Genomic DNA, 13,282 nt, shown 5'->3' with positions numbered 1-13,282 from the left:
AACGTCAGGACAGATTGAAAAGTAAGGCTCAAGACTGGTGGCTGGCTATGGGAATTGTACCGGGATACAGAGCATGGCCCACAAAAAGTGATGATTCTTTGCTAGGCCTGGGTGGCTGAGCTCCCCTCCCAGCTTTAGGGGGTGGGGCTGCCAGAGTAGAGCAGAGGCACTCTGGTAGGGTAGTATAGAGGGACGCCTCCGGCCACCTCCTGTGCTGTACTTGTTCTGTGGAGAGAGGACATCATTCTGATGGGCTGTCAATCCTCACTTTCAATGAATACAATGAATCCGTACCAAACATAGAAGACCCTTATCTTCCAGAAGGAAGAAATGAACATACACCTCTACCTCACTATAACGCGACCCGAAATAACACGAATTTGGATATAACACACTGTGGTGGATCAAAGCACGTTTGCTATAACGCGGTTTCACCTATAACGCGGTAAGGTTTTTTAGCTCCCGGGGATAGCGTTATATCGAGGTAGAGGTGTATTTATTACGGGTACGGTGATTAAACAGGAAACATGGCTAGCAGACTAAGGAACCAAAGCAATTTGGATTTATTTGCATCCCACCAATTCACATATCCACAGGTGCTCGTGTGCAATTTCCAGCTGCACAAAGTATTTAGAAAATAACTAATGCCTTTAGTGATGTGTAGGAATGGTACACTATAGTAGCAGTATCTAACTGTAGTGTTGCAGATTTTGCTTCCTACTTTATACAAACTAAGTATCACAAACTAAATTTGAGTCAATAGTGAAATACTGCTGCAAAAAAGCAAACATAATTCTGGGATGCATTAGCAGTAGTGTTGCAAGCAAGGCACGAGAAGTAATTCTTCTACTTCACTCAGCACTGATAAGGCCTCAGCTGGAGCACTGTGTCCAGTTCTGGGCAGCACACTTCAGGAAAGATGTGGACAAAATTGGAGAAAATCCAAAGAGGAACAACAACAATGATTAAAAGGTCTAGAAAACATGACATGGGAGGAGTGACTGAAAAAACTGGGTTTGTTTAGTCAGGAGAAGAGAAGACTGAGGCGGGACATAACAGTCTTCAATATATAAAAGGTAGTTATAAACAGGAGGGTGTTATATTATTCTTCTTATCCACGGAGGACAGGACAAGTAATGGGCTTAAATTGTAGCAAGGGACTTTTAGGTTGGCCATTAGAAAAAACTTCCAAACTCTCAGGGTAGTTAAGCACTAGAACAAATGACCTAAGGAGGTTGTGGAATTTCAGTCAAAGGAGGTTTTTAAGAGCAGGTTAGACAAACACTTGTCAGGGATGGTCTCTAGATAATCCTTAGTCCTGCCTCAGTGCAGGGGACTGGACTAGATAAGCCACCGAGGTCCCTTGAGTCCTCCTGCAGTTCTGTGATTCTATGACAGCGGTAATGTCCTAAGTGTAGTGGTACAGATTTTGGTTTCCACTTTATACCTCAGCACAGTAATAATAGGCTACAGCATTTTAAAAGCATGTTCTTCAGCTGATAAATTAGCGACCCTGCCTATGCCACAAAAGAAACCCAGAGGGCCACATACAGTCCTTGATGTTAGATTAGCACACAGCAGATCAGTAAACTTGCAATCTGGCATAAACCTCTCCCCCCTGAACTCAAGGCTCCCCTGAAACACAGCACACGGATTTTCCTCTCCTGCCATGTTGTACACACAGTAGGTGAAGAACATGAATTTCAAAACAACTGACAATGACAATCTAAAATCTCACTTGAGAGTGCACAGCATAGGCCCAAATGCTTCTATTGCCTGAATTTCACACAGCATTTTAAGAACTGCAGGGAATCTTGTAAATTACAGAAAATGGAACTTTAAAGTATCGTCAGATGCCAGGAGAGGAGGTGTCTCAAGGATTCATTTCTGGAGTTTTCCTGAAATTACTGCATCAGTTCCCCGGCTTCAGCTTGCAAGCATGACTAAGGAAGTCTGTTAGCTACAGAGCTTTAAGTAGCTGCAGTTAGTCACTAAGCCATGGCTTCTCTTGTGCTCAGGACTGGCCATGAGATCTCCAAGGCAATGTGAAAGGGACTGGCTTCCAGCTGGAGAAGGCACCAGCCCTGGGGGTAAGGGTATGGAGGAGGGCAAGAAACCCAGCACCTGAGGCTCTTGAGGCTGGGGTGACCCAAAACAGGCTGGGTTTCTTGCCCTCCTCCATGCCCTTCCCCCCAGGGCTGGTGTTGTCCATGGCCCCACTTGCCCTCTAAGGCTGTTTTCAATTTAAACTGAAGGCTGACTTGAGAAGCCAGCCAAACCCTTTCTTTTGGGCTCCTAATGAGCAAGAAAGAAGAGTCCCGTTGGATAAAGATGGGGCCTATTATTCACAGGAGCCTCTTGAGGGACCACAGATTTATTTTAATCTGAACAAGTGATCATCCTAGGTCAGACTATCAGAAATGACCTTTCCAAGGCCTCTTCCTGCTCTCTGAGCCCTGCACAGTTCAGAAAATAGGAACATTTAACTACAGCACCTATCTCACAATAGTACCCAAACACTGTGTCCGATCCACCAATGTCATACACACTTACGGCACACCTGCTGTCAGATGTGCACAGGGGATCTGAACTACAGGAGCAAGGCTCACACAGACATAGCAGAATACCACAGCCAAGTTCCAATGTGCAGACCAAGAGTTCTCCCCCTGCACTTCAGGATAATCACCATTGTTCTACAAAACAGCACACACATTCCCGCAGGCACCCATCTATGGCGGTATGAGAAATGGCAGTCCAACTGGTAACGTACTGCATTTGGTGGGAGAAAGGATACATGGTTAAGCATTAAGAAAGCCCCTGAGCCAGATCTCTGAGGTATCCAACAAGTCCTCCAACACCAACAATATAACAACGAAAACCCAATATTCCTACGGAAAAAAAATAAGCAGAAATTTCCTTTTAGGCCACCTTTACATAAAGCAGCAAAACAGCCTCACAGTGCAGACACTTTTCCTCTTTTATCAGGTCTCATTTATCAAAGCCACCAGGCCAACCAAATGCCACAGGCAAGGAGACCCTATTCACGTGTCTCTCCCCGGACAGATAATTTGAAATTCCCTAGCAACTAATCAACTTTGCCTGCAAACAGAACCATAAAGGGCTGTTGCGGGCAATATGCTGCTTTCAAAAGCCATCTCAAGTTGTTAGTTGCCATTAATGGCCTCATCATTATAGCTGTTTACTGCATAAAAAAAGCACTGAAAGGAGTCAGCCTTCTGCTCTTGCTGGCAACTGAGAGCAGTGCCTTAAGTGACATCGACACCACGAGCTCGGGGTGTGATTCCCCTGCTCATGCTACCTGAGTATAACTAGATGGGCAGCCACGGTAGCACGGGTAGATGCAGCAGAGGGATAGCTGAGCCATGTTGAGTACATACCCACTAGTTTCAGGCAGGCTTGGCTCAGCCATGCCTCCACAGCAGCTAACCGGGCTATCACGGCTACACTCCTATTTATATTAGCACAGGGGTCTCAAACACGCGGCCCACGGGCTGCGCCAAGTGGCCCGTGCCCACCCCCCCGGCCTACTTCCAGGCCAGGGGTGAGCAAACTACACCCGCGGGATTGCTCCCCTCAAGCCCTGCGCCGCTCCTGGAAGTGGCTGGCATCACGTCCCTGTGGCCGGGGTTGGGGGGGCGGAAATGGGGAACCGTGGCCAATGGGAGCTTCAGCAGAGGTACCTGGAGGTGTGGCAAGCAGCGTGCAGAGCCCTGTGTCCCCCCCTCCCCCAGGGGCCACAGGGACATGGTTCCAGCTACTTGGGAGCGGGGCCAGCAGCCTGCCCTGGCCTCAGTGTGCGCCACTGCCAAACCGGAGCCCGAAGCCCTCCTTCACCCCACCTCCCAACTCCCTGCCCTGAGCCCCCTGCCTGCACCCCAACCCCCTGCTGCAGCCCAACTCCCTGCCCTGAACCCCCTGGTGCACCCCACACTCCAACCCCGTGCCCATAGCCCCCGCAGCACTCCACACCCCAACTCCATGCCCTGAGCCCCCTGCTGCATCCCACACCCCTTCTGTACCCCAATCCCCTGAGCCCCCTGCCTAAACCTCAACCCTCTGCTGCACCCCAACCCCCTGCCCTGAGCCTCCTGCCTGAACCTCAACGCCCTACTTCACCCTAACCCCCTGCCCTGAGCCCCCTGTCGCATCCCACACTCCTTCTGTACCTTGAGCCCCCTGCCTGCACCCCAACCCCCCGCTGCACCTCAACTCCCTGTCCTGAGCCCCCCACCACACCCCTAATACACCCTCTGGAGGCAGGGAGGGCGCAGAGTTGGGGTGGGGACTCCAGGGAAGGGGTTGGAATGGGGGCAGGGAAGGGGTGGGAAGAGGAGAGGCCTCAGGGAAGGGGTGGAGTGGGGGCAGCGAGGGGGTGTGTGTCAGTGATGCGGCCCTCAGGCCAATGAACTAGCCTTCATGTGGCCCTCGTGGTCATTTGAGTTTGAGACCCCAGTATTAGCACTAGCTTGATGAGAGCTGGCATGAGCGTGTGTACACGAGCAGGGGAGTCACACCTCTAGCTCCTGGTGCAGATGTAGACACACACACACACACACACACACACACACACACGACGCTAAGAATGCAGATGTCCCAATATAGTGAATTAACAAAGCTGGCAGGAGGGGAGCCTGCTGATACAAAGGAGAGAGGCTGGAAAACAACACACGCCGGGGAAAGATGTTGCCAGGCTCATGAGGTTCAATGAACATCTGGCCTTTCCTTTCAATAGGGTAAAAAAAATGGACTTGAAGTGCTCCCCCCACCCCAAACTCAAACCCTAGAACTCCTGTGCCTTCAATTTCACAAGAACAAAGAGACCAGAGCATGCGTCTGTACAGTATGAGAAGAGACTATAGCCCTTTAAGCATCATTTCAGAAACAAATGCTGCATTTTATAACCTCTACCCTGGAGCTTCTTACCCAGCGTTTTCAGAAGTGGCTGATAATGCAGCCGATAACATGAAAAAAAATCTCAGCCTGCCGCATGATTCTACAGGTCCCGGACCTTGTTTGCCAAGGCAGGGCAATGTCAAATTCTTTAATGGTAATCTATTAACTCCAGCTAGATAGGCATCAACTGAAGATTGACCTTCCCACTGCCCTGGAATGAGATCTGTTGAACCGCAGTAGAAAGCAAACAAGGTACCGTTATTGACATACATCTGAGTCCTAGCTTAGACAGCAGCAACTCTGCGGCAAGCTGGGGGCTGTTTACATTGGCTATGCCCTACAGTTTGCTCAAGGGGCACACACACAAGTTTGCATATTAAAGAGGGGGGGAAACTGACGGGCCAAATCTTGTAGTCCTTGCTCAAGCAGAACCATCCACTGATCTTGGTTATAATCATTAGTGAGGAGATCAACAGGGAGCTGCACAGGATTTGGCCTCATCGTAAAAGCATATCTAAAGTGAAGCAAATCTCCCAAAGCACTGGAATTCTTGAGGTTGCTAAAATACCCTCAACTCTGTCCACTGCACCTGTGCACCTGGGACAGAGGGTAGTTCTGTACTTTCAGACACTTGGAAAGAGATCAGGTGTGTTTCAGTGTTTACATAAAAACTACTGTTTAGTCTCTATAAACTGCTGCTCCATCCTATAGCCTAAATTGCTTATTTCCAGGCCCTGTGAAGGAGTGTACTGCCTCTTTAAGAGACAGGCTGGAGCACATAACCCAAGGAGGGCTCCTGCCCTGCCCTGGTGCTGGGTAATTTAAACAGGACAAGGAAGCTGAGTGGGGGAGAAGGGACTAGAAGTCCTGCTGACTGCACTCTCGCTGGGTTTTGCGAATCAGGCTCTGAGTGAGAGGGAAGGCAAAAATGTTTTGTAATGTTCAGCCATTAGGTGGTGCCATGTGTCACAGACCTTGCCTCAGCTGGTAAAAGCTACACCAGGCAGTGCATTAAAGCATCTCAAAGAGAGTCTCTCTCTTGTGTCTCTCTGCATGACGGAAGCTCTGTCCAAATTTGGTACAGAAGCCTGACCTGCAAGTGCAGCATGTTCAAGGAGTACATGACATTGAGGTAAAGACCTTCTGAACTTTGTTCAGGTTGCCTCCTTCCCCGGACCTTCCTAATAACCATCGGCTTCCCCTTGCACAGGTCCGTACAGAGCCCATCTACCCTGCAACAAGGTTGCATGGTTTCTGCAGCACTGCGGGATATTTATACCAGCTTCAAGTCAGTTAAAGATGTGAGGTTTATTTAAATATGAAAACAAATGAGCCAACTGGCACCTTGAGCGAGTTGTTACAAACCTCCAGTCAATTTATTTTATGACTGGCGCCTGCCATGGGCCGCAAAACATATTGAAGACACAACTGCATCTCAAATGTTGTGGGAACGAGGGAAAAGGAAGCATAAAATTATGCCAGCTGAGGATTTTGGTACTTGGGATACTAGGAGAAGCAGTTAGTGATTATAGATTAGAGCACCTTAGTTGAATGTTTTTGCTAAAATGATCAACAGTGAAATCATTAATGCTCATAACAGTCACCCTTATGCTTCAGAAACCACACCTTATTTAGATGCCTGGGGCAGCTCCACCACCCAGAGCTATTGTATCTGCCTGCAGACTCAGGAAGATGTTGCTACATTGGTTACAATGAGGTCATATGTTTAAGGTTCTCTCCATAGCATAGACTAGAAATAGACTTTAAAAGAAAGCTTAGAGTTTAGAGCAAGGAGTGGATTGTGAGGCAAATGGAATTGCAGAGCATCTGAAGCCCTGCTTATTTTATTTGCCTCTGGCACCTGGGGCCATAGCCTCCCCCAAGCAAACTGGCACTCCAGGACATTATATTTCCATGAAGTCATCTCCTGCCATACAGGAACTGGCTTCATCAGTCCATTTAACAATCCCACATGCTCACTCACACCAAAAAGGAAATGTATTTAAATAAACCATCTCTTCTGGTTTAAATAAAGGATTACACACAAAGAGCTTCAGCAACATAATCAGTTTTAGCACAGAGTGGTTTGTGAGTGGCCTGGTTGGATCTATATTACCCAGAGGCCTGCACAAAGGTGAAATTATCTCCTACAAGCATCCAGGTCAGAATGTAATTTATCCATTCCTTGCCACACAACTGTGCTCCAGAACCTATCAGTACCTTCATTTTCTAACATCATTATGTTTATGACTTGACGTTAGCAAAGTAACCTTGGAAATGTGAAGAGAATGCAAGTTGCTTCAGCACTGCCGTTCAGATCCTTCCTAGCAGCTTCTAAGACGCAGTTGTAACCCATGGGTCAGTGCATGTTACGAGTCACCCTCTGTGCCCAAGCCAGAGGTGTGAGTCTGTTACAGTTGTCAGAGAGAGCCTAGCTCATGCTGCAGAGCCTCAGGCTTTTAACTCTGGCATCCCCAGTTCATTGCCTGGGGCCCGTTATGCATTTTGGATACAAAGTGCTGTGGCATACCCTAAGATGAAAAGGTGGGAACAGAGTACAATAAATAGAACTGAACACATGCACACAGATCACGGAGGCACTACTGTCACAGCTGCATTATTCGTTTCCAGCCTGCTTCCATTCAAAACTTCAAATCTGCCACCACAGAATTCCTGATCTGACGCACCAGCTGAAACCATGCATCTTACCAAAGGGTTCAGGTTCTGCTGGCCCAGCAGGCTGTGGTTCCACAGTGCTCCCCTCCGAGAAGGTGCTACCACCATGGCGCCTCTGAGCCACTCACAGAAATGGACGAAATAAATGGATCCTTTGTCCTATTTTACACACAGACGTCAGATTCAGAGCGACTCTGCCAAAACACTCCAGCATGTCCAGGAGGCGGCACCAAAGCTGCAGCACTAGGGCAAGTTACGGGGACCCAAGTGCTTTCTTAGACATGCAGAAGGCCGGGTCCCAAGCTCACCCCAACTCTGCCAGATCTCATCCAATCCTTGGGTGGGAGGAGAGGTGCCTCTGCACAAGGAGATTCATAAGAAGTAGGGTTTAAGGAGGAGAGGGGATGATGGGCACCTGGGAAGCGAAGGCCAATCCCAGAGGGCAGTGAAAGCAGGCGCAGAGCTAAGACCTGGAGATGGTTCTAGGATAGAAAGGGGCTAGGGAACAAGAAGGGGAGGAGGGGTAAATCAAGGCAGAGATGTAGACAGGTGGGAATTAGAGCCCTGAAGGGGAGAACTAGCAGCTTGAATGTTACACAGAAGAGGGAGCCAGTGAAGAGTAGGGCGGCGCAGAGCCCATGGAGAAGCTCTCCAGGGCGCAGGCGTGGTCTGAGCACACTAGATACCAGTTCTCCATTAGTACTCAAAGTCATATTTTCAAAAGGGTTCAGAGACAGACATTCAGTTGCCCTCTGGATGGAGCCTCTATGCAAAGATGCAGCCCGGACTCAGTGTTTTTTGCAACCATATAAACTCCCAAAAGTAGGGGATGATGAGCGAGCTGACAGTCCCTTAACTCAAGCACAGATATAACACCGGGCTATTCTTGGCCTCAGCTCAGGAGTCAGGGGAACTTGCTGCCATGCAAGAGACAGGAGTGGAAAGAATTTGAGGATGTTGGTCCCTTGATAAGAGGGCTGGGACTGTCAGGGAACACACTCTTTTCCCTAGAGGAAAATGCAACATATCGAGCTTTCTATCCCTTCCTCTTACATCTGTTTGTGGAGTTGCAGTGCTGCTGAATGCTGCGTATCCTCCTTGCCACAGAGCAAGCCAGTCAAGCATCAACAGGGGCTGGAAGAAAGTGAATGTGCACAAGTAGAAAGGGACAGAGTCCTTCCCACTGTCACCTGCTCATACTCCAGTTCCAAACCACCAGGCATGCGGCAACAACAAACTAAGCCAGCGCTCAGAGCAGCTGGATCTGCTGCTTATGGAGGTTGCAAAGTTACATTTCTAAGGCAAAAATACTGACCAAATGGAGCCAGTAGGCAATTAGGAGCCATATGACCAAGGGCTCAGTAGTACGATTCTTAATTACTTCTGCTCGGCTACAGTTCACAAAAGCGGTGCCAAAATCTTCCACTCTGACACCCTCAAAACCTGGTCAGCGTCCTTCAGTCAAGGAGGAGGACCTCTCCAAATACAAACAAAATTGAGTGGCAGGCACCAAGCATGAGATACAGTTGTTTTACCCTTTGGGAGGCTGAAATCCTACCTAGGGCTGGGGGACCACTTAACACGGGGCGGGCAAACTTTTTGGCCAGAGGGCCACATTGGGTTTCGTAAATTGTATGGAGGGTCAGTTAGGGAAGGGGGCCGCATCCACACACCCCTACTCCCTATCCCCTGACTGCCCCCTGCTGCCCCATCCAACCCCACCTCCTTCCTGACTGCCCCCCTGGGAGCCCTGCCCCCATTCAACCCTGTTTTCCCCCCGACCCCTATCCACACTCCCGACCCCTGACTACCACCCTGAACTCCCCTGCCCTCTATCCAAACCCACTTCTACCTGCCCCCTTACTGCGCTGCCTGGAGCACCGGTGGCTGGCAGCGCTACAGCTGCGCCATCCGGCTGGAGCCAGGCCACACTGCCGCTGCCGTCACCACACAGCACTGGGTCAGGCCAGGCTCTGCAGCTGCACTTCCCCAGGAGCTCACAGCCTCGCCACCCAGAGCATTGAGCTGGCAGCGGAGCGAGCGAGCTGAGGCTGCAGGCGAGGGGGAACAGCGGGGGAGGGGCCGGGGGCTAGCCTCCTGGGCCAGGAGCTCAGGGGCCAGGCAAGACGGTCCCACAGGCTGGATGTGGCCTGCAGGCTGTAGTTTCCCCACCTCTGATCTAAGAGCTACTGTTTAATGAGTCAAGTGAAGCAAATTCTGTTCCTAGCAATCAGGGCCCATCAGTGAGAGGCCACAGGTAGTGCCTCATGGAGACTGACTCCCTTCTCGGCCTAGACCTAGCCCTCAAGTAAAGTTGCCAACATTGTATTCAAAAAATAAGGGACAAACCTCAGATGGCCCCAGTCTGACTTGAACCTCTGAGGGCAAGTCCCTTTCTCCCCACCCCCATGCTTCCTAGGTTTCTCTCTCCCAGCTCTGGATGCTGCAGAGAGCCCAGGGCATCAGAAGCTGGCCAGCAGCCGCTGTGACTGCCGTTCAGGGTCTGCACAGGCGCCAAGAACCGAGTTGGAGGCTGCATGGCTGGTCTTTGCCTGCTGCGGCGCTGTGCCAGAAAGAGTTCCTTCCTGACCCTGGCCCTTCAGCGCAGCACCAGGGCACGCAGCCCTGACCACTCACCCTGCCAGACAGAGCCTGTGCAAGGAAAGCAGAGGGGACTGCGCTCAAGGGCTGGAGTCAGCAGGGGGCCCTGGCCAGCAGGGGGCCATACTCATGGATGCATCTGTCCACTCCCCTCCTGGCCCTGAGCATGGCCCCGTCTGCTTTCCCTGCACAGCACTGAAGGGCCAGAGTCGGGAGGGGAGTGGAAAGATGCACTCGTGAGTACTGGCCCCCTGCTGTTGAAATCCTGGATAAAAGGTGTCCCAATTTAGTATGGGACGGGTAATTTTCCATTTAAATAAGGGATGTCCCTTGTAATACAGGACTGCTGGCACCCTACTCTCAAGCCAGGCTGAATCACAATGGCAGGAGGTAACAGAGGTGCGAGGGGATGACACTGCCCAGGCTCATTCCATGGCTACCTGACGGCTTCACTTTCCAGCCCTGCCAATCCGGCAGTAGTGACAATAAAGAAGTCAATGCCTGCATGCTATGGGTCACTGGAGTCTCTCAAAGCCACAGGAAGACCCGATTCCAGAAAGGGCTCTCACAGCTACTTCACCAAAGCAAAACACTGTGAAAAAGGAAAGTGTCTGTGTCCGTTCTGAAAGGCGCCAGAAGAGGTTTGGACACATCCGCACATGCCAGTGTCGTGTGCGCGCACTGGAAAAGGAAGAGAACAATGAATTCTTGTAGGAGGTTACAGAAAAAGTTCCAGATGCTCAAGGTTCACTCTGGAAATGAAGGCATGAGAATGATGCTCCACAGTCTTATACTCATCCTGTGGAAAATGTGGGAACAGAAATAGGGGCCCCTTGCAGCTGTTGGCTCTTCCAAAGGCACAGAACCCCAGAGGACAGTACGGCCCTGAAACAATCAGTCCACCTTGCCCCTGTGCTTACTCATCATTTCAGGGCTCTTGTGGGTTATGTGTGCTCACTTTGGGACAGGCACTTTCTGCTATTGCATGCACTGTGCTTGTCTTCAAGTTCGGCCGAATCATTGCTCTGTCTAGTGTGAACAATGCTGCCTCTGTTAAATGTTGTGTTTTGGCTTTACAGATGCAACCTTTAGATCCCAGCCATTCTTGTTATCAACAGCCGAAAGGCTGCAAAGAATCAGGAAGGGTCCGCAAAGAAGCAGAGGGCCTTTTGCATGAAGTCATGCAGCAGTCCCTTACTGAAAATCAAGAAGTACCGAAAGGAGGCTCCGCCAGGAGAATGCAGATCGCCAGCAACAAACCACGGAGTGGCTCCTAAACATTATGAAGCACCAAGTGGACTCGATGCAGGCGCTCATAGCACTGAAGATGAAGCAGATCCGCGCCCGCCCCCCTTGTCACAAAACTCTTTCCCTTGTGCCCTCTTGTCACCGCCGATCCACTTTCCCCAACATCTGGTTTCTTATCGCCAACACCAGCTGCCTCCAACAACCTGTAGCTTCACCACCCAGCCCTGCAAACTACGACTCTTACCCACTACACTCAACCCCCATCACCATGCGTTTTAGCCAGCCTGAAGCGTAGTGCTCGTTGCACGGCACTCCAGACAGGAAGGCTGAATATAACAACAGGACATACGCAAATCTGTGATTGTCCCGTTCCCCAATCCGCCTCCTTCCCTCCTCCCACACAGCACAGATATGTCATGCCATGTGTGTTTCCCCAATAGTTGTGTTTCTTTTCAATAAATGAATTTTTTGGCTTTGCTATCTTTATCGCATTAAGTAAAAGATAGCATAGCCCAGGAAAGCAACAGGCACTGCAAGTCAGTGCATCATACGTAGCAAACACAGATGCCTACTAGCATTGGAACCACTGCACTTCATTCCTGTGCAGGGCACCAAACATTACTGGTGTCTTTCAGCATCAAATTGCTCCTTCAAGGCATCCTTAATCCTTACAGTCCCATGAACGTGGCTTTCCTCATCCGAAAGTTCTGCAGTCACTGCTCGTCATCCCAGACTTGCATGATGATGTGATCCCACCATTCAGTGCTTGTTTCCCGAGCCCCAAAGCAGCATTCCACTGAGTAAGCATGTCCATGAATACCACAAGCAATCTTGTGTAGTATGCGTTATGCGTGTCGACATCATCGTCAGACTCCTCACTGTCACTTTGTAGCTTAAGGAGTAACTCGACTGCAATTTGTGACGTGCTGGCGAGACCCATCAGCATATTCCTCACAAGTTCGGGATTCATTCCCGCAGACTGAAAGGGAAGACAGAGTGTGCAGTACAAAAACCGTTGAAAGATGGTGCCAAATGTGGATGGAAGCACAGGGATTGCTGGGATGCAAAGCAATGCATCACGGGGCACTGGGACAGGATCCAGGATGCCCCACGCCCCCACTCGCCCTTCTCACAAGCCACAAGAGGTGCTCTGTGGGATGGCTGCCCATAATGCACTGTTCCCAATGCCGCTGCAAGTGCCACAAATGTGGTCACGCCACTTCACTTGCAATTGAAAGTGTGAACACATGGCAGCGCTTTCCCTGCTGTGGTCTCAGAGGGCTGGTTTAACTCCCTGCGCTCTACATCTGCAAGTGTAGCCATGCCCTTAATTTCAAAGCAACAACACTTATCTTATAGAGGACAAGATGCCCACCAATGAAAAAGCAGCGCTCACGGAGCAGCCACGAGTCTGTCCAATTGGACCTCTTATCTTGTTTTTTCCCCAGACTTCATCTAGGACTGATTTTATCAGCTAGTATCTCAAAAACAGAATGCTTTATAACTGTTGACAGCTGGAATTCCAAACATCCAGAGCACTCCTGTTCAGCTGTGTAGTTTCTCAGCAGGAGACCCTGAGTACATCTGGCAAATGGGGGGGGAGGGGCAGAAGAGGAGAAACAAAAGAGAGTAAAGTCCCATGTAGTTAAAAGCATAATACCCAAGAGAGCCTCTGAGTATGGATAACTATCCTGTACTGAACTTCAAGTTCTAGCGTGTCTTTCCATCTCTAACTGCTATGAGCTTAATTTTATACCTAGTATCTTACCCACAGTTGTTCATGATGTTCCTTCAGGGGAGCATTTAGCATGCTGAGAATGGCTTCAATTTCAAACCATGGCAC

At 49.9% G+C, this 13,282-nt stretch overlaps 1 protein-coding gene across 4 annotated transcripts in view; it reads right to left on the bottom strand.

The window, feature by feature from the left end:
• MGRN1 (mahogunin ring finger 1) overlaps nt 1-13,282 on the bottom strand; it is a 117,918-nt gene that overhangs the window by 50,577 nt on the left and 54,059 nt on the right. The gene's annotated exons all lie outside the window — the stretch shown is intronic.

This window comes from Mauremys mutica, chromosome 11, assembly GCF_020497125.1.
Source record: "Mauremys mutica isolate MM-2020 ecotype Southern chromosome 11, ASM2049712v1, whole genome shotgun sequence".
Taxonomy (NCBI): domain Eukaryota; kingdom Metazoa; phylum Chordata; order Testudines; family Geoemydidae; genus Mauremys; species Mauremys mutica.
Note: the sequence above shows the minus strand (reverse complement) of the source record. Positions and strands in the feature narration are given on the sequence as shown.